A 20,643-nucleotide genomic window follows, 5' to 3' on the forward strand; every position below is an offset into this window, starting at 1 on the left:
ACAGCTAAAATCTATAGCCTGAAATCATTCAGAGGGGCAAGCACAATGCTATGGAGAACAACAGACTTTAGGGGTATATGAACAAAAGTCACCCCCATGAAGGAGACAGAGTTAAAGAAGATGGGAAGAAAACCAGAAGTTATAGACCGTGTGAGGGCCATTTCTTCTGGTTCCCGGCGTATTCATACCACACAAAAGTGTCCAGCTCATAGTTGTATGAACGAATAAATAAACAATTGGAGTGGTGTCATAGAGATAAGGAGGCATTTCCAGGAGAGTACACACTCAGATGCTGCAAAGAGGCCAATGACGCAAGATGAGAACGAAGTGTTCCCAGACTGATCTGCACTTGAAACAGAACCAGGACAGCATCGGCCACCCCTACCTAAAGGGCCGCTCCCGAGCCGCTCTCCTTCCCACACAGATAAGTTTGTCCGGAGCCGACCAGAGGATGCTGCTTGTCCCATGGCTCTCATCCTCAAGCTCTCACTCCATTCCATCCAATATCCTAAGGCCAGATCACTGCCCTTAATTCAGTTCCCAAGTTCCTACTTTGGTTCATTGCTGTATTAGTTATCTATTGCTATAGAACAAATACTTCTAACACTTGATGTGTTCAAACAGCACACATCCAATAATTTCTAGACTTAGGATTCCAGATGTGACTTAGCTGGAATTTCTGCTTCAGAATCTCTCAAAAGGCTGCAATCAAGTTTCTACTGAGGGAACGTCCATTTCCAGCTCACTCGGTGCTTATAGGCAGTTCCTCACAGGATGTTGAGTGGGGGCCCTCAATTCTTTACAGGCTGTTGGTTGCAGGCTCCCCTTTGTTCCTCAACATATGAGCCTGTCCAAAAAGGCAGTTTTCATTATAAAAGACAGCAAGAGAGAGTCTGCTAGTGAGACCGAAGTCACAGCCTTTTGTAACCTAATAACAAAGGTGACATTTTATCATGGTTGCCACATTTTATGTTACAGGCAAGTCAGCAGGTCCAGCCCACACTCAAGGGCTGTGGTTCACACAGTATGGGACTACCCGGTGTGGGAATCATTGAGGTTCATTTCAGAAATCTGCCTATCACAGCTGCCTGGAATTTCATTCTCTCCTCAAACTTGACACCTGTTTTGCTAAGAGTAGTTTTCTGATGGCCGTCTTCCTCATCTTAGTTGAACTAAGGCAAAAAAGAATCTCACCACCTTAAATTTTCCTGTTCTATAATGGCTAATGCTTATACAGTACTAACTACATGCCAAGCTTTACATGAGCTTTACAAATATTAACTCATTAAATCCTCACAACAACTCTCTGAAGTGGATGCTCTTGTGAACACATTTTACAGACAAAACAACTGACTTACAGAGAAGTATCTTGCCAAAGGTCACACAGCCATTAAGTGGGAGAAATGGATTTTGTGAGATCCAAGAGTTCAGATCCAGCCTTCCTGCTGTTAACCATTATTCCATTATAAAACCTGAGTATAAGCTGGAATACAGTATTGTCCAGTCTTAGTATTGGTATGACCTTAAAACAAAACATTCAAAACATAAAACATTGAGCAACCAAAACAGTATTTCCAACATTTTATTACATTAAAAGAGATTCAACCCCCACCCTACAGCAACATATTTTGTATCTCAGAGCCTTTTATTAGCCAAATCTCCCCTTCAAATGTTCCCTGAAACCCAGCCCAGTCTGTTTTTCATATTCTGTCTTCTCTACTTCTCTCTTAGCTCCTCATTAGATGGGTTGACTTGGTCTTTTGGCTTCGTTTTTTAGTATCTTGCCTATTTAGTCCATGACCTGAATTTTACAGAGCAAAGGGTAATCCTGGAATTAACCCAGTCATCAAGAATTTGATGATCCCTTTTCTTCCAAACTGTCCAGTCTGGTTTCTCTCTCCCTATTTATATATCTGAAGAGAAACATAAACCCAGGAGACAGAATGTACCTTAGGGAGAAGGGGAGAGGGGAAGCTGAACAATAAGGAGACAATTCTCTTTAGCTGGCGGGATGTGTGGAGGGGAGAAGGGAGAGCTGGTTAGGAACACTTAAGCTAATAATCCTGGTCTTTGTCACATTCCAAGAGATGCATGACTGTTGTGGTTTGTCCTTGCTGTCACAGATGAGGTCACCTGCAGAACTAGGGCATGGTTTCCTCAGATCTTGCTCATCTCACTCTTTTCTCTGAAGCTGGGAATTAGGCTAAAAAACATGGAGAACCAGGGAGAATGAGAGATACTTCCACTTTTCCAAGCCCTCCTGCCAGCCAACAGACCTGGGATCCACACTCTGCTTCCAAGCCTGGGTCTGTTTCCTGGAAAGTAGTGAGAGCTGATCCAGGAAAGGTGAAGTGGCCCTGGCTGGTGGCACAGTGGATAGAGCACCTCCCTGGAGCACCGAGGTCACCAGCTCAAGCCTAGGGTTGCTGGCTCAAGCCCGGAATCACCAGCTCAACCCCAACGTTGCCAATGCAGAAGTCACCAATCCTGATGGCACTGGTTCAACCCTGGGGTCACCGGTTTGAGCCCCAGTCAGGGCACATATGAGAAGCAAAGGTACAACTAAAGTGGAACAATGAGTTGATGCTTCTCTTTGTCTCTCTCTCTCAGATAAACAAACAAAAAAAGATGAAGCAGCCACATTTAATTTTCTCTCAAAGTAAACTAAGAAAACTGACTCTTAAATCCTGTAGCAGCTACCTCAGCAAAGCCTCTGCAATAAGTCCCTCTTCTCCCTTTCTGCCCTGATCAACCTCAACCATCCCCTCGTCATTCCTCACCCCGTCTTCCTCCACTTTCATTTCTCATACCACTGCCCGTTTAATCTTTCCCCGTACCAGTCTGATCACACCCCTTCCCTGCTCAAAGTCTCTCTGTTGCTTCCCTTTCCCTGTAAATTCTCACCTAAACCTTCAAGACCCTCAAAACTCTCCTAGACGTGGTCTCCTACATGTGTTGTGTGAACCACCTACAATACATGTGGATACAGTGATAGGTGACTCACCGATTGCCAAGCACTCCACACGTTTTGACTTCATGCCTCTTACTCCCATCATGCCCTTGCCTCTAAAATCTTCCATTTCACTCTGCTCCCCTGCCCGTCATGGTACCAGATTCAAAGACCATCTGAAAAGCTACCTCCCCTGAGAAACACATTTCAAATAGTTGCAACTGACTGTGAGTTCTCCCTTCTCTTATTTCCTGTATCATTCACTCTACCTTCTCCATGACATTTCTCTCATACTACTTTATCTATACGCCACCCATTATTAGAAAGCACATGCTTTGGAACAAGAGGTGTTTTCTTGCTGAACTTTGAATATCCAACAATGCCCAGCAGAAAGCCTTACACATATGTACGTTAAACATTCAATAAATAGTAGCTGAATTAAAATGAAGTTTGTGAGGCTGATATCTCTCTTGTTCTAATTCATTACCTAACTTTTCATTTTACTTCTTTTGCTACAATAGGCAAGACACATTCCTTTGAAGAAGGAGGCTGTGAGGGAAAACACAGCAGGCCCTTGACCTGGGTAGCCTTGGTCATGTACATCCCACAGCTTGAATTTCATCAACACCCAATCGTATTTAGTCTCTGGGTGTTACCTAGTGGGCAATGCCTTTAACCAGTCTGACCTCATGCTTTTCAACCTTGTCACCTAACACCATCAGAGGGAGTGTGGCACAGGGCACGTCAAATAGGAAAGACAGTTACATCAATTCAAGCCTACAAATACCCTTTTAACACCTACTATGAGTCAGGCACTCTGCTAAATGCTGGGGATGGGAAGATAAACAGAAAGACATGACATGGACACCTTCAAAATATAATCCCAGTAAGAGTAGCTACCACTACTGACAGCTCACTATACCAGGCTTTGCATTCAGGGTCTGACATGCGTTGTCTCACTTGATCCACATAGCAATCCTTATCATCACTCCCATTTTATAGACGGGGAAATGAAGGCATAAAGAACTTAAGTAAATTGCTTGATCAGGTGTGGCACATTGGGTGGAGCATCATCCTGGGACTCTGAGGACCCAGGTTTGAAACCCCGAGGTCGCTGGCTTGAGTGTGGATCATAGACATGACGCCATGGTCCCTGGTTTGAACTCAAAGGTTACTAGAATTTAAACCTAGAATCTATGACTTGAGTTCATTCTGAGGAGCACTAACTGCTTTCTCAGCAAGCTTTTGTTCTGCTCAACTTTTCTTTTTTTTCTTATTTTAATTTTAATTTTAATTTTTTGTTCCCTTTATTTTTTGAGTCTTGCAATGTGGCTTTGGGGGAAGGTATACACAGCATAAACAATGTTGCCTTCCTTTGCTTCTGGAGATTCCACCTGTCCCTAGAGCAGTCTCTCCCAGATTTCTCCAACATGTCTTCACCTACAGCCCTCAGACTAAAGTAGCCCATTGGCAGACGCAGCACCTGCTCAGATATCTTAAAGGCATCTCCCATATTTTTCTGCCCTGATATTCTCCACTATGTGTTTTTGCAAATCTCCTTAAATGCTTTGTGGAACAGGTCATGCATGAGTTAATCAAGTACACCTACCACCTCTTGGCTGCTCAATGTCCCATGAATGTAGAATAAAAGATGCTTAATGTGTGAAGGCGACTCAGAGAAGATCCTACCCAGTTTTCAGTTTGTTGCACGGAGATGTTGGTTGGGGTTGTCGGGATCCTCGCCCCCAGTGCTTCTGGAGCACTCCACTAGAATGTTCTTTGCATATAGAGATTTTTCTAGATGGAATATTTTCTCTAATAAAAATTCAATTTCTCATCAGAACTCTGTACTTTGCTGATGGGAATGTAAAATGGTGGAGGCCACTGTGGAAAATAGTGTGGCAGTTCCTCAAGAAATTAAACGAATATATTCTAGCAATTCCAGTCCTCGGTATGTACCCAAGAGAAGTAAAAGCAGAGAGTCAAACAGATATTTGCACACCCGTGTTCATAGCATTATTCACAATGGCTAAAAAGTGGAAGCAACCCAAGTGTCCATCAAAGGCTAAATGAATAAACAAAAAGTGGTATATATATATATATACATGGACTATTATTCAGACTTAAAAAGCAGGAAATTGTGACACATGCTACAACATAGATAAACCTTGAAGATATTACGCTAAATAAAATAAGCCAGTCACAAAGAGACAAAAACTGTATGATTCCACGTATATGAATGAGGAATTTCTGTTTAATGGGTATAAAATTTCAATTTGGGAGGATTAAAAAGTTTTAAAGATGAATGGTGATGACGGTTAACAATATTGTAAATGCATTTAATGCTACTGAACTTTACACATAAATATGGTTAAAATGGCACATTTTGTACTATGTATATTTCAGCACATTTTAAAAAAATGTTCAAACCTCAGTTTCAAGTTGAAATGGCTTATCCAGGGTCTCTCAGCGAAGTGAGTAACATAGTTGGGAACTGTGAACCCAGGGTTTTTGGCCATCAAGCCATGGCTGTCCCTGTTGTCACAGACTCCCTGCTTCGTGGGCCAAGGGGTCACAGGAGGCCCCAGGGAACTGGGAGATCGTGACCCTCTAGAGTCAAGAAGCGTTTTCCCAGCAGCCCTTTTCCCTTGTCCGAGCCTTGCTAGCTGCATTCCACTTTCTTCTTCTTTTTCTCCCTGAACCAAATGCTCTTTATGATCAAAGCAGGCAAGTCCTGCTGGCAAGGCCCTGGAAGATCAAATGCAGATGGAATGAGCTCCAGTGGAAAATGTATACGTAGATGGGAGTGTTTCTGTTTTTTCTAACTCTTGGCTCTTGACTGTTGGGATGTCATTCCAGGTGGAATTTCCAGCCCTCGTCTGGCTCCTAATGCAGGAGATTTGTTTTTCCACGTGCATCTCTCCTGAACTTGCTGGTAGTCTCCCATGGATGCTGCTGGTTGCCACGCTCCCGGGGCTTTGCTTGTTGGGCCTGAACAGCACCTCCATTATGGAGAAGCATGTCCTGGCAAGCTCCAGGGGCACATCCTGTCCAACCTGAGAGAGACACACCCTTGGGAAACTGGTTGTTTCACCAGCTGCAAAAACATCTGCTCCTTTAGCATGCTCAGTGCACCAGGGGAAAGGCCTCAGAGAGATCCAAACCAGGCTTTAAGTTGGTCTACGGATCCTGACACACCAAAGGCTTAACTTAGGCTAGAAAGGCAGACAAAGGTGGTAAGAATTTGAAGCCACTCGGAGAGCTAAGATGAACTTCCACAAATAGATCAGTTAATGCTCTGAAGAGAAACCATTTTCCCAATCTTTAGTCAACAAATATGTATTGAGCACCTACCATGGACTAGACAGCTATGTTAGGAGCTGGGGATATGCTGGTGAGCGAGAGGAATAGGTCTCTGACCTCGTGGAGCTTATAGTCCAGTGAAGGAGGCAGATAATAAGTAAGAAAACAACTAAATGCAAAGAACATTCTAGGCTGTGAGGTACTGGGGAGGAAACTGTGAGATGACAGCAGGTAAGTGGTGAGAGGAAGCAGGGATGCTGTTCCTTTAGATAAGGGGGTTGGAGAAGGCCACACTGAGAAAGTGAATCTAAACTGAGACCTGAAAGATACGTTAAGTATAGGGAAAGCAAAGGGCACAACATATGCCAAGGCTATAAGACAGAGGGTGGCATGTGTGAGGACCCGGGGGCCACCAGTGCGGCTGGAGAACGGAGAGACAACAGAGGCCAGGACTCAAGGGTACTGGTGGCTGCAGCGGGGAGTCTGGCTTATATTCCGAAGGCAGCAAAGAAGCCTCTGAAGGTTTCAACATAGATGGGAATAATTCTGGACAGACCTCACCCCCTTGGCCGAGACCTTCCTTCCTACTCTAACCGTTCTCTCCACATTTCTAAGCCCCGGTTTTAAATACACCCTTCTCTGCCCTCATGCTAAAGGGCAGCATTTAGGCTGTCAGAAATTCAGAGGCCCACAAGACTCCTGAGTGAGCTGGACTGTGCCAAATCAACTTTCATGAGTTTCCACCTCTTTGTCTGCTTTGAAGGTGTTGGAATGCAGCATTAAAAGCCTCCTCTCGTCTGAGGCCTGACAGAGCAGAAGAGAAGCTTAAGGGCATATCACCAATCTCACACATTTGGAATAAAGATCAGGCCAGCTGATTTTTAAATGAAAAGTGCAGGTTTCCTTTCCTGCATCCTTTCATTTTACAACTAAAGTTAAACAACAGGCATTGAACTGGTGAATGACACACTCATCAGAAATCTATTGAGGCATATTTTCATTTCTTACCAAAGCTACAATCAACTCTAAGGAAGGCTCACTCATCTGTGCCCCATTGCCCCCCACCCACCTACAGAGGAAAAACCAACTCACTCCCCACCTGTAACCCAGAAAAATAGAAATTGTTTCATAGGGAACACATGGACGCAGAGCCCTTTTGTAGAAAGATCATCTATGTTCTGTTCCTCATAACACAGGGCTGTGCCTTGGCCATGGGGAACAGGCTGATGTCTGGAAGAGATGCAGGAAAGTATCTGTCTCAGCTGGAAAGATGGGATTCTGGCCTATGTACCTTCCCACTGAAGGATTCTTTCCTAGGTTACTTAAATGATTCCTGGCTTCTGCTTTCATTCTTTCTTTTCTTTCATTTGTTCTACAAATATTTATTGAGCAGTTAATATGTGTCATGCAGCAATGCCTTTTGGTGCATGTGAATCTTTTCTGGTGTGATGTAGTGGAAAGAGTATGAATTCTGAAGTCGGAAGTCCGCAGTTCTGAGTCCAGGACGTTTTGCTTGCCTGAAGCAAGTAATTTTACGTCCCCAAACTTTGGCATGTCTTTGGCAATCCAAACGCTGCTGTGAGGATCAAATATTGCCAAGAGCGTGAAAGTTCTGTAAATTATAAAGTGCTTCAAATGATAGTTGGTTTTTGAGGGTATTGTATTTGCTTTAAGATGACTCTCCCTTTTGGTCATTCACAACGTCTAGCCAAGAAAAGCTAACAGAGGTTGAGCTTTTCTTTTTTTCTTTTTTTTTTTCTTTTTCTTTTTTATTTTATTTTATTTTTTTTTTTGAGCTTTTCTTGCACATGCCCCATCCAAGGTCCATTGAGTAGCCTTAACAATGATAGTCATATGTTTCTCTAAAGCTTGGAAGACAAAGACATCTTAACAGTGAGTGGTTAAGATCACTATGTCTTCCATCTCCGACTGTCTCACTGCCAATCTTATTGAATCGTGATGAGTAGCCTTAGGCGTTTTTGCTATCTGGCTAAAGGGAAGTTGAGTTGAGAATTCATGAAGTTTAGATGGAGTGGTATATATTTCTGTGGTTTGCAATCACTCCCATGTTTAGTTGGGGTATTACTAGACCTCCTGGTATAGCAATGGCTTTCAGGAGTACTCCTTTCCTCACAATGCCAACTCATCTGGTCCCATAACAAAGAAGTGCAAGGCTAAGGGCAAAATTGTGATATGAAGGTGTCCCACGGTACTCAGCATGAGAAAGAGATAGAAGTGATGGAGGAGAGGCCTGACCTGTGGTGGCGCAGTGGATAAAGCATCGACCTGGAAATGCTGAGATCGCTGGTTCGAAACCCTGGGCTTGCCTGGTCAAGGCACATATGGGAGTTGATGCTTCCAGCTCCTCCCCCCTTCTCTCTCTCTGTCTCTCCTTTCTCTCTCTCTCTCTCTCTGTCTCTCCCTCTCCTCTCTAAAAAAAAATAAATAAACAAAAAAAAAGAAGTGATGGAGGAGAAATGAAGTTTCAAAAGTATGGATTCACAAATTAGTCTTCAGAAAGTCCTTCCAGTCATCAGATATGTACAGTTGTAAGTGGAAGATTCAGTTTTCATTGACCCTTAATTTAAAATAGAAGTTTGCTACTATCAAAAGTATACTTGATCATATACAATTATTGACACAGCATATGTTTTCTCCTTTTTTGATGGGAATCTTGCAAAGTAGAATTGATCACAATGCCTGGGTTGACAGAGCACAAACTTGTAACAGTATTACCAAGAACAAGCACATCTCTGTGTGAAGTCCCATGTGAATGCATCAGATTAAATCAGATCACCTCTTTACATATCTGATGCTTCTTGTGCTGACAAAGACTGTTATCAATGAAAATAAAGCCACATTGCCATAGACACAGCAAAATAGCCTGTGTCAACACTCCCATACATATTCATTAATAAATCAGTACTAGTATAAAAGTAATTTGATTACATTATCATATAAACCAACATAAAGTGACATTTAAAATTGCTCTTCTGTGTGCCTTAATTTTATATTAATTTTTAAAATGCATAATTTAATATTAATTTTTTCATGTATAATTTTTAGAATTAATAATCATATAAAAGTTACCCAAAAACTTTATAGAGACATGTTGGACAGTTAGTGAATAAAAGAAATGTTTTTTTTTTTTAATTTGGTGATATTTGTAATATTTGCCAGCTCTTTTACATTTGAAAATTACTATGATTTCTTTTCTCATTAAATAAGTATTTATTTTGTGTTCTTTATACAAACTTAGTTTTGCATTCCTTTTTTTTTTGTGGCAGAGACAGAGAGAGTCAGAGAGAGGGACAGACAGACAAAAAGGGAGAGAGATGAGAAACATCAATTCTTCGTTGCGGTTCCTTAGTTGTTCATTGAGTGCTTTCTCATATGTGCCTTGACCGGGGGGCTACAGCAGACCGAGTGACCCTTGCTCGAGTCAACGACCTTGGACTCAAGCTGGTGAGCCTTGCTCAAACCAGATGAGCCCGCGCTTAAGCTGGCGACCTCAAGTACTTACTAGGTCCTGGGTCCTCCACATCCCAGTCCGGCGCTCTATCCACTGAGCCACCACCTGGTCAGGTGCGTTCCTTTCTTAAAGAAGGCTCCCAAATTGTATAAACTTTAAGTCCGTCAAAGCCTGGATCTGCCCAATGCTAAATATGGTTACCCCGCCCTGCTGTAAGCCTGAGTCCAGTATCCCTGCTCCAATCACTTCTCCACCCTTCACCAAGAGCCTGAGCCCAACAGTGCACATTGCACATCCCAAGGCCTCCTGCTACTCAGAACAAAAAGCAGAGCATCTCAAAGTCTGCCAATGAAAAGATTCTTATGAATGAGTTCCTGGAAGTTTGGGAAAGAATAGGATGCCAAGAGAGGATAAGGAAGGAAGGAAACTGCAGGGGTTACTAAGGCAAATGCCTCTCAGATAAAAGCTGTACAGAGCCAGCTCACAGTAAAGATGTTAAAGGGTTGTTCACACATCATACCTCACACAACTATTTCAAACAACAGTAACTAAGCATAGGGAAATATCTGTAGTGAAGAATGCTAGTTGTCTGCCAAAATCTATCTCCTCTCCTTCCGTAGTAGATTTTAAGCCAAGCTATGAACACTCATTGAGAGATCCCACTTCCCAGCTCATTTGCAGCTGGCTGTGGCCACGTGACTAAGTTCACCAATGGGAAGCGAGCAGGAGAGACTTGAGCATGGCCTACTTTAGAAAGAGAAATTGCTTTGCTAGACATTTTTGTTTCTCCTCCCTGTCAGCTGGAAGATGACAGAGTCTTCTTCTTCCCTTGAAACCTGCAGATGAAAACAGTGTACAGAGGCCAGGCTGTTCCGTTTACAACACACTTACTATCTCAGTAATTTTATCACAGTGTTCCTACACCAAAAAAAATAACTAGCCCTGGCCGGTTGGCTCAGCGGTAGAGCGTCGGCCTAGTGTGCGGAGGACCCGGGTTCGATTCCCGGTCAGGGTACACAGGAGAAGCGCATATTTGCTTCTCCACCCCTCCGCCGCGCCTTCCTCTCTGTCTCTCTCTTCCCCTCCCGCAGCCAAGGCTCCATTGGAGCAAAGATGGCCCGGCTTCTGGGGATGGCTCTGTGGCCTCTGCCCCAGGCGCTAGAGTGGCTCTGGTCGCAACATGGCGATGCCCAGGATGGGCAGAGCATCGCCCCCTGGTGGGCAGAGCGTCGCCCCTGGTGGGCGTGCCGGGTGGATCCCGGTCGGGCGCATGCGGGAGTCTGTCTGACTGTCTCTCCCTGTTTCCAGCTTCAGAAAAATGCAAAAAAAAAAAAAAAGTAAAAAAAAAAAAAAAAATAACTAATAGTCCTGATTATTAAATAGTTTTGTACAAACAACCTAGTAAGTACTTATTTCCTAACAACTTAGTGTCAAGAACTGTGAAGGGTCTGAGATTTTATCCTATTTGTAAACTCATGAATTAGCCTGCCACAGTTTCGTGGGTGTTGGCGAAAGACATGAGACTCCTGGGTCAGAGGTGAAGGAATGCATCACTCATGGCAGTAGCAACAGTCAGAGTGGCAGCCTTCACTCTGGTTTCCTAAGACCCAGTTCTCACGGGCCTGTCTGAAGAAGGCTGTGTGACACCAGCTCACGCAGTAGGCTGTGTGGCAACCTGAATCTTTTATAATGGGCAGTAAACCTGCCTGGTTTTTGCCCTAGAGAGAGACATTATTTCTCTTATGCTAGGCAGTTAGCATACCTGCTCTTTGTTCCAGAAAGAGTCACTGTCTCTGTCTTCCTAGGCTATTAGTTATATATATTATACAAACATCCTTGAAAAGTTGTCTGGATCAAAGACAGTCAGTGCCTCTGCTTACAAAATATGCAAAACCATGAGAGCTCTGTGAAGAACTGTCTCCCAAAATTTAGTAGCCATTTGCAAAAAATCATTATGCATATATTAGAAAAAAATATATTTCATTTTACTTTTAAACAACTGAAATCATTTGGTAATGGGACGTGTGGATCTGTTGGGCACTGCAAACAACTCAAACCTTGGGATCAGATTGGACACCACCAACTCATTCTGTCCCACATTCCTTTTCTCATAGTACTCGTCATCTTTTATCACAGCAACCACCAAAAAACTAACTCCACAAAGTTATGATGTCATCAAAAAGAAAGTAGTGCTATCAATTGTTGAAGCTACCTCATCCAGATTGTATGTGATATCTGCCAGATGTTGAGAATCACTGCGTTTTCCTCAGAAATTTGACATACCTTGTGGTCCTCTTGGGAGTTCACTGAGACTCCCTCGGACAACTTGGATGGATTTAGAACTGTAACCCTAAGTAATCATGGAAGAAGCACTTGATTCTGGATGGCCTTGAAGAGTAGCACTGTCTTGATAGCCTAAGCTAGGTGGATTGTTATATCAGAAAGAAATAAACTTTGATCCTCTGAAGTCAAGAGGGGGTATTGTTGCAGTAGCATAGGCTTTATCCTAACTAATACAATCTCCTATATAATTTTGGTGATGTCTCACAATATATATAGAATTTAGTAGCATATGTTCTTACATTGTGAGAAAAAATATATATTTTACGTGTTTATTCTGTCTTTCTAAACTTAGTCATGACCTCAATCAACATTTTTTTGAGTCCTTACTATGCCCTGGCACCTTTCAAAATGTACTTTCACTTCTTTGTTACTCAGTCCCCTTAGCTATAGGCTCAGCTCTTGACCCTTGAGTCAAGTATAAGCAAGCCCCTTCCTTATTTAACAAGAAGAGTCTGAAAGTTGCATTAATGACTCCCAGGAGTAGTTGGTATGCTTAGTAGCTGGTGTACCTTTGTTGCTGGGTAGGCTTAGACCTGGACCTTAGTAAGGAGAACTTTGGTGAACTGAACCAGACCATGTGGGTCAGTCTTTTATTGGCAATCTGGTTAGGACAAAGAAACTTCAGACTTGGCCTGACCTGTGGTGGCGCAGTGGATAAAGCGTCAATCTGGAAATGCTGAGGTCGCCGGTTCGAAACCCTGGGCTTGCCTGGTCAAGGCACATATGGGAGTTGATGCTTCCTGCTCCTCCCCCCTTCTCTCTCTCTCTCTCTCCTCTCTCTCTCTCCTTTCTAAAATGAATAAAAAAAAAGAAAGAAACTTCAGACCAAAGGTACATAAGAATAAATTTAACCAAGGATGTAAAAGACTTGTACTCAGAAAATTATAGGACAGCCAACCAGGCAGTGACACAGTAGATGGAGCATCAGCCTGGGATGCTGAGGACCCAAATTTGAAACACTGAGTTTTCCAGCTTGAGCATGGGCTTATCCAACTTGAGCATGGGCTCACAAGCTTGAGCATGGGGTCACCAGCTTGAGCATAAGATCATAGACATGACCCCATATCTATGGAGTTGCTGACTTGAGCCCAAAGATCTCTGACTTGAAGCCCAAGGTTACTTGCTTGAGGAAGGGGGTCACCAGGTCAGCTGAAGCCCCCTGGTCAAGGAACGTATGAGAAAGCAATCATTGAACAACTAAAGTGCTGCAACTACAAGCTTATGTTTCTCATCTCTCTCCCTTCCTGTCTGTTCTTGTCTGTCTACTGAATTTCTGTCTCTCTTTTGCTAAAAAAAATAAATTATAAGACAACAAAGAAAGAAATTGAAGATTATACAAATAAAGGGAAGCATACCATGTTCATATGTTGGAAGAATTAACATCATTAAAATGCCCATAGTACCCAAAGCAATCTACAGATTCAATGCAATTCTTATTAAAATACCAATGGCATATTTTATAGATCTAGAACAAACATTCCAAAAATTTATATGGAACTAAAAAAGATTCTGAATATCCTCAGCAACCTAGAGAAAGAAGAACAAAGTTGGAGGTATCATGCTACCTGATACCAAATTACACTACAAGACCATTATGACCAAAACAGCCTGGTACTGGCATAAAAACAGGCATGCAGATCAACAGAACAGAACATAGAATCCAGGACAAACCCACACCTTTATGGTCAATTAATATTTGACAAAAGAGGCAAAAGTAATCAATGGAGAAAAGATAGTCCCTTCAATAATAACTGGTATTGAGAAAATTGGACAGATATACAAAAAAGTTAAACTAGACCACCAACTTACACCATACATAGGAATAAACTCAAAATGGATAAAAGACTTAAATGTAAGTTGTGAAACCATAAAAATCTTAGAAGAAAACATAGTGAAATCTCAGACATCTCTCATAACAATATTTTTGCTGATATATCTCCACAGGCAAGAAAAACAAAGAAAAAAATAAACAAATGGGAGTACAATAAACTAAAAAGCTTTTGCACAGAAAAAAAAACCATCAACAAAATGAAAAGACAGCACATTAAATGGGAGAACATATTGATAAGGGGTTAATAACTAAAATTTATAAAGAAGTGATAAAACTCAACACCAGGAAGACAATCTAATTCAAAAGTGAGCAAAGGATCTAAATAGACACTTCTCCAGAGAAGACATACAGATGGCCAATAGGCAATGAAAAAAGCTCAATGTAAAAAAAAACAAACACTCAACATTACTAATCATCAGAGGATTCAAATTAAAACCACAATGAGATAGGAGCTCACAGCTGTCAGAATGGCTATCATCAATAAATCAACAAACAAGTGCTGGTAAGGATGTGGAGAAAAGGGAACCCCCATGCACTGTTGGTGGGAATGCAGACTTGTGCAGCCACTCTGGAAACCAGTATGGAGTTTCTTCAAAAAATTAAAAATGGAACTGCCTTTTGACCCAGCTATTCCACTTCTGGGAGTATATCCTAAAATCCTAAAACAGTAATTCGAAAGAATATATGCAACCCCATGTTCACTACAATATTATTATAATAGCCAAGATCTGGAAATAGCCTAATTGCCCATCAGTGGATGAGTGAACAAAAAGTATGTGTTACATTTACAAAAAACAATACTGTGCCGCCATAAAAAAGGAAGAAAATCTAACTTTTTGCAACATCATGGATGGACCTAGAGAGCATTACGTTAAGTGAAATAAGCCAGTCAAGGAAAGACAAATAGCATGTGATTTCACTTATATGTGAAATCTGATGAATAAAACTGATAAATAAAATAGAAACAGAGGCATGGACACATGGAACAGATGGACAGCTGTCAGAGGGGAGGCAGGTGAGGGGACTGGATGAAAGAAGGTGAAGGAATCAGCCAAAATATATATATATGTAACACATAGATACAGACAGCAAGGTGGCAGCAGCCAGAGGGAAGGGGTTGGGGGGAGGAATAGAGGTGGGCACAGAGGAGAGGAAAAGAGGAAGGGGTTGGGGGGGAGGAATAGAGGTGGGCACAGAGGAGAGGAAATGAGGACAGAAAAACTGCTTGGGGGGGAGGGTGCATGATGCAATGTGCAGATTGCTTGAAACGTATAATTTTGTAAACCATGTCATCTCAATAAATTCAATTAATAATAATAATAAGCCAATCTGATACATCCAGTAAGACATAGAGAGTGTATCCAAGACAAAGTATACAAGCAGCAAGGTAGAGAGTACTTGTTTTCACTGTTTAGTGCTGAACTGGCGTGGACTGCTGCTGGGGTGGTGAACCCTGTGTGTGTCTGAAAAAAAATGGAGCAAGCTCTGATTCATCAGTAATCAAAGGGAGAAAAGAGAAGAGGTCTGGCTGGGCTGGCCTTGGGTGGTATTGAGAGAAGCAGGCCCTGTGTCCCTTTATTACTGCAACAGGAGAGAGAGGGAGTAATAGCCCTCACACCTCCCACTGCGGCAGCTTGGAGAAAGACAAGAATCCTGAAAGACCACCAATCTTTCTACACCCAAAATGAGTGACATTTTAGCATATTGATTGCTAGTAAACTTGACTTAATAAATGTCCTAAGATTTGAACAATTTGTGTCAACTTTTCTTCTTTTTTTGTGTGTGACAGAGACAAAGAGAGACAGAGTGAGGGACAGATTGGGACAGACAGAGAGAGAGATGTGAAGCATCAATTCTTCATTGTGACCCTTTAGTTGTTTATTGATTACTTTCTCATATGTGCTTTGAATGGGAGAGGCTACAGCAGAGTGAGTGACCCCTTGCTCGAGCTAGTGACCTTTGGGCTTAAGCCGGTGACCATGGGGTCATGTCTATGATCCCACACTCAAGCCAGTGACCTTGGGCTCAAGCTGGTGAGCTCATGCTCGAGCCGGATAAGCCCACGCTCAAGCTGGCGACCTCAGAGTTTTAAATCTGGGTCCTCTGTGTCCCAGCCCAATGCTCTGCGCCACAGCCTGGTCAGGCCCAACTTTTCTTCTTGAGAGAAGAAGAGAAAGATGAACAACAAGGGAGCTTTGCTTTTCTAAAGCCTATGTTGTGTAACACTCATGGTTTTCTTATAGCAGGAAGAGTTCGTTTACTTTAGGATCTCAGAAGGCTTGAAAGAAAACATGATATGTTGGCCCTGGCCTGTTGACTCAGTGGTAGAACATCAGCCCAGCATGTGAATGTCCTGAATTTGATACCCAGTTAGGGCATACAGGAGAAGCAACCATCTATTTCTCCACACCTCTTCCTCCCCCTTCTCTCTCACTGTCACTCTCTCTTCCCTTCCCACAGCTATAGCTTTATTGGTTTGAGTGCATTGGCCCCAGACACTGAGGAAGGCTCTGTGGAGCCTCAGCTTCAGGTGCTAAAAATAGCTTGGTTGTGAGCGTGGCCCCAGATGGGCAGAGCATCAGCCCCAGACTGGGGTTGCCAGGTGGATCCCAGTAGGAGCACATGCGGGAGTCTGTCTCTCTATCTCCCTTCTTCTCATTTGGAAAAGAAGAAAAAAAGGGAAAAACAAAACAAAACATGATTATTGGTAAACTTTAAGTAAGCTAGAAAATTTATCTTAATCTAAAACCAGATTTCTGATTTCAAAATCAACTGTTACATGTTTTTACTATTTTTTTAACTTGTAGGTTTGTTTCAACTGTTATTTTATTGAAAGAAATAATATACACATGGTTAAAAACTCAAGCAGTACATTTCTTAGCAAATATTGTATATGATAGGTGGAAAATGACACCTTGTTATACACTTGTACTGCTTTAATGATAAACGAGGTTGAACACCTCTTTCAATGTTTAAGAACATTTTCTGTGAACAACCTATTATACATCCTTCATCCATTCTTTTCTTTTTATGTTGGTGATACTTTTCTTTTTGTTTTTTGAGTTCTTTTATATAAAAGAAAATAGCATTTTATCATAAATGTTTTAAGTATTTTTCTGAGGCCTTTTACTTTGTTAAAATTATTTTTTCCATGCAGTAATTTTAAATAATTTAATACTCTTTTTTTTCATGAACCCAAGCTCACATATCACCTCAAAATTAGCATTTAATAATAAACTAAAGAGCTTGACCAGGCGGTGGCACAGTGGATAGAGCATCAGACTGGGAGGCGGAGGACCCAGGTTCGAGACCCTGAGGTCACCAGCTTGAGTGCAGGCTCAGCTGGTTTGAGTAAAAGCCCACCAGCTTGGACCAAAGGTCACTGACTTGAGCAAGGGGTTACTCAGTCTGCTGTAGTCCCATGGTCAAGGCACATATGAGAAAGCAATCAATGAACAACTAAGGCAGGGGTTGGGAACCTATGGCTCATGAGCCAGATGTGGCTCTTTTGATGGCTGCATCTGGCTCGCAGACAAATCTTTAATAAAAAATAATAATAACTTGGTAGAGCATAGGCCTGGCGTGCAGGAGTCCTGGGTTCGATTCCCGGCCAGGGCACACAGGAGAAGCGCCCATCTGCTTCTCCACCCCTCCCCCTCTCCTTCCTCTCTGTCTCTCTCTTCCCCTCCTGCAGCCAAGGCTCCATTGGAGCAAAGTTGGCCCGGGTGCTGAGGATGGTTCTGTGGCCTCTGCCTCAGGTGCTAGAATGGCTCTGGTTGCAACAGAGCAATGCCCCGGATGGGCAGAGCATTGCCCCCCTGGTGGGCATGCCGGGTGGATCCCGGTCTGGCGCATGCGGGAGTCTGTCTGACTGCCTCCCTGTTTCCAACCTCAGAAAAATACAAAAAAATAGTCATAATAATAATAATAATAATTTTAAAAATATAAAACATTTTCATGTATTACAATTCATTCATTTCCTACTGCTCATGTTCATGGTTGTGGGTGGTCGGAGCCAATCACAGCTGTCCTCCGGGACAACACCAAATTTTTATTGGATAATGCATAACGTACATGGGTTGTTGTATGGCTCTCACAGAATTACATTTTAAAATATGTGGCGTTCATGGCTCTCTCAGCCAAAAAGTTTCCCGACCCCTGAACTTAAGTGTCGCAACAAAAAACTGATGATTGATGCTTGTCATCTCTCTCCGTTCCTGTCTGTCTGTCCCTATCTATCCCTCTCTCTTACTCTCTCTCAGTCTCTGTAAGAAAATAAATAAATAAACTAAAGACCTTTTAAATATTCCTGTTGAGTTCACTATCACTTGCTTTTTGATGGATTGTAGGCTCATGTAGATTATATGAACTCAACAAACTGTCAAGAGACAGAAAATATAACAACTTTTGCACATGTGGAATAAGAGAACTGGAATTTAGCTTCTGAATAAATCTTGGAACATTAAGATCTGGTCTGTCCACAAATCATGACCTAGAAAACTCTTCCCACTGATCTGGAGAAGTAGGTGTGGCTGCTTGCCTTCTGTCTGAGGCTTTAGGTATTAAAAAATATCTCACTTGTGAAAAATCAGATCCCAGGACCCAAGCTTTACACTACTTATGTGCTATGGGAACCCCAAGCATATAATAAGATAATGAGTTAAAATAAGAAACTGCTCAGTAGAGATAATTCCACTACCTAGAGCTTATGAGAAATTCATAGCAAAAGCAATTTCAACTGAAGATTAAGTTACAACCCAAAATTTACATCACATGATTTGATGTGTACCTCTTAGGAAGGGTTGGCAGCCACAACAAACAGGAGGCTCTCCATTTCAGAATTGGAAATGGTCAAACAATCTGAAAGATGGTGAGGATTTGACTGTTGCTTTTACATAGCATTTTGCATAACCTCATTACAGGCCAAAGGTCTCAGCTAACAGGGTGTCTGTGACTTGTGGAGACTCACTGAGTTTATGTGAGTAGGGAAATAAATCACAACTCCCCTTTCAAAACAAAAGCACAGCAGCTATGAATCTGACTGACCAGGATAATTTATTTTGAGAAAGAGAGAGAGAAAGAGAGAGAGAGAAGCATCAACTCATTGTTCCACTTAGTTGTGCCATTGATTGCTTCTCGTATGTGCCCTGACAGGCCAACCTCAGGGGTCTAGCTAGCAACCTCAGTTCTCTGGGTTCTTGCTCTGTCTACTGTGCCACTCTCAGAGCCTGACCAGGATAATTTAACTCCCACAACTTGGCAAGTAGAATTAAGGCTTCTTCCATACCCAGGTTCTCTCTCAGAGTCAGAAACATGGGCTCAGCTATGCTATGTCATATCTTGCTCCAAACAAAGGTGAGGGTTATGATTAGAAAGGAGTGGAGTGATGAGGCAGAAATAAACATTTTTTCTCTTCTTGTTTTTACATTCTATGATATGGAGGGGGAAAGTATGTATAGTTCCGGATGCTTTCTTTATTTGGTAAAATAAAACAAATCACAGACCATTTTTCTGTGACTTGGAAAGAAAATCAAAAAGCATTAGCACTGCCCTGGCTGGTTCACTCAGTCGTAGAGCATCGGCCCGATGTATGGATGTCCCGGATTTGATTCCTGGTCAAGGCACAAAGGCGAAGTATCCATCTGCTTCTCCACCCTTCCCCCTTTCACTTCTCTCTCTCTCTCTTCTCCTCCTGCAGCCAAGGCTCGATTAGAGTAAGTTGGCCCAGGGCACTGAGGATGGCTCCATGGCCTCTACCTCAGGTGCTTAAAGCATGGCTCTGGTTGCAACAGAGCAAAGTCCCCAGAGGGGCAGAGCATCGCCCCCTAGTGGACTTTCCAGGTGGATCCTGGTCAGGGCACATGCAGGAGTCTGTCTCTGACTCCCCTCCTCTCACTAAAATAAAAAAAAGGTTTTTTAATAAAAAGTATTAGTACTAATGGCTTATTTTTATATATGCAAGGCATAGTAGATGAGAAGCAGTTGGTCAATTTTAATAAAACTATATATACAGTGTCTTCATAAAGTCATGGTGCACTTTTGACTGGTCACAGGAAAGCAACAAAAGACGATAGAAATGTGAAATCTGCACCAAATAAAAGGAAATCCTCCTAGTTTCTGTAGGATGATGTGGCAGCATGTGTGCATGCACAGATGATGAGGTAACACCGTGTATACAGCGGAGCAGCCCACGGCCATGCCAGGCGAGATGTGGACGGTACAGAGGAAAGTTCAGTGTGTTCTGTGGCTCGCTAAATTCGAAACCGTGACCAAAGTGCAACGTGAATAATGGTGCATTTATAACGAAGCACCACCACATAGGAATAACATTACTCAGTGGGTTAAGCAGTTGAAGGAAACTGGTAGTTTGGTGGAGAAACCCCATTCTGGTAGGCCATCAGTCAATGACGAGTCTATAGAGGCTATACAGGATAGTTACCTAAGGAGCCCTAAAAATCTGAGCATGAGCCCACATCAAACTGCACTGAATAGGTATGAAACTGGGAGAGTTTTCCTTCTATTTGGTGCAGATTTCACATTTCTATCATCTTTTGTTGCTTTCCTGTGACCAGTCAAAAGTGCACCATGACTTTACGGACACACTGTACAAGTCTCAAAAATAAAAATTAACACGATTGTTAATGAATTTTAAGAATTTGAGAGCAACAGACAACCAAATTCATAAATGAACATTTTATTCCACAATAATTCTTTGTCCTTAAAGCATAAACTCATTATTAAATT

This window comes from Saccopteryx leptura, chromosome 5 (assembly GCF_036850995.1).
Source record: "Saccopteryx leptura isolate mSacLep1 chromosome 5, mSacLep1_pri_phased_curated, whole genome shotgun sequence".
Classification (NCBI taxonomy): domain Eukaryota; kingdom Metazoa; phylum Chordata; class Mammalia; order Chiroptera; family Emballonuridae; genus Saccopteryx; species Saccopteryx leptura.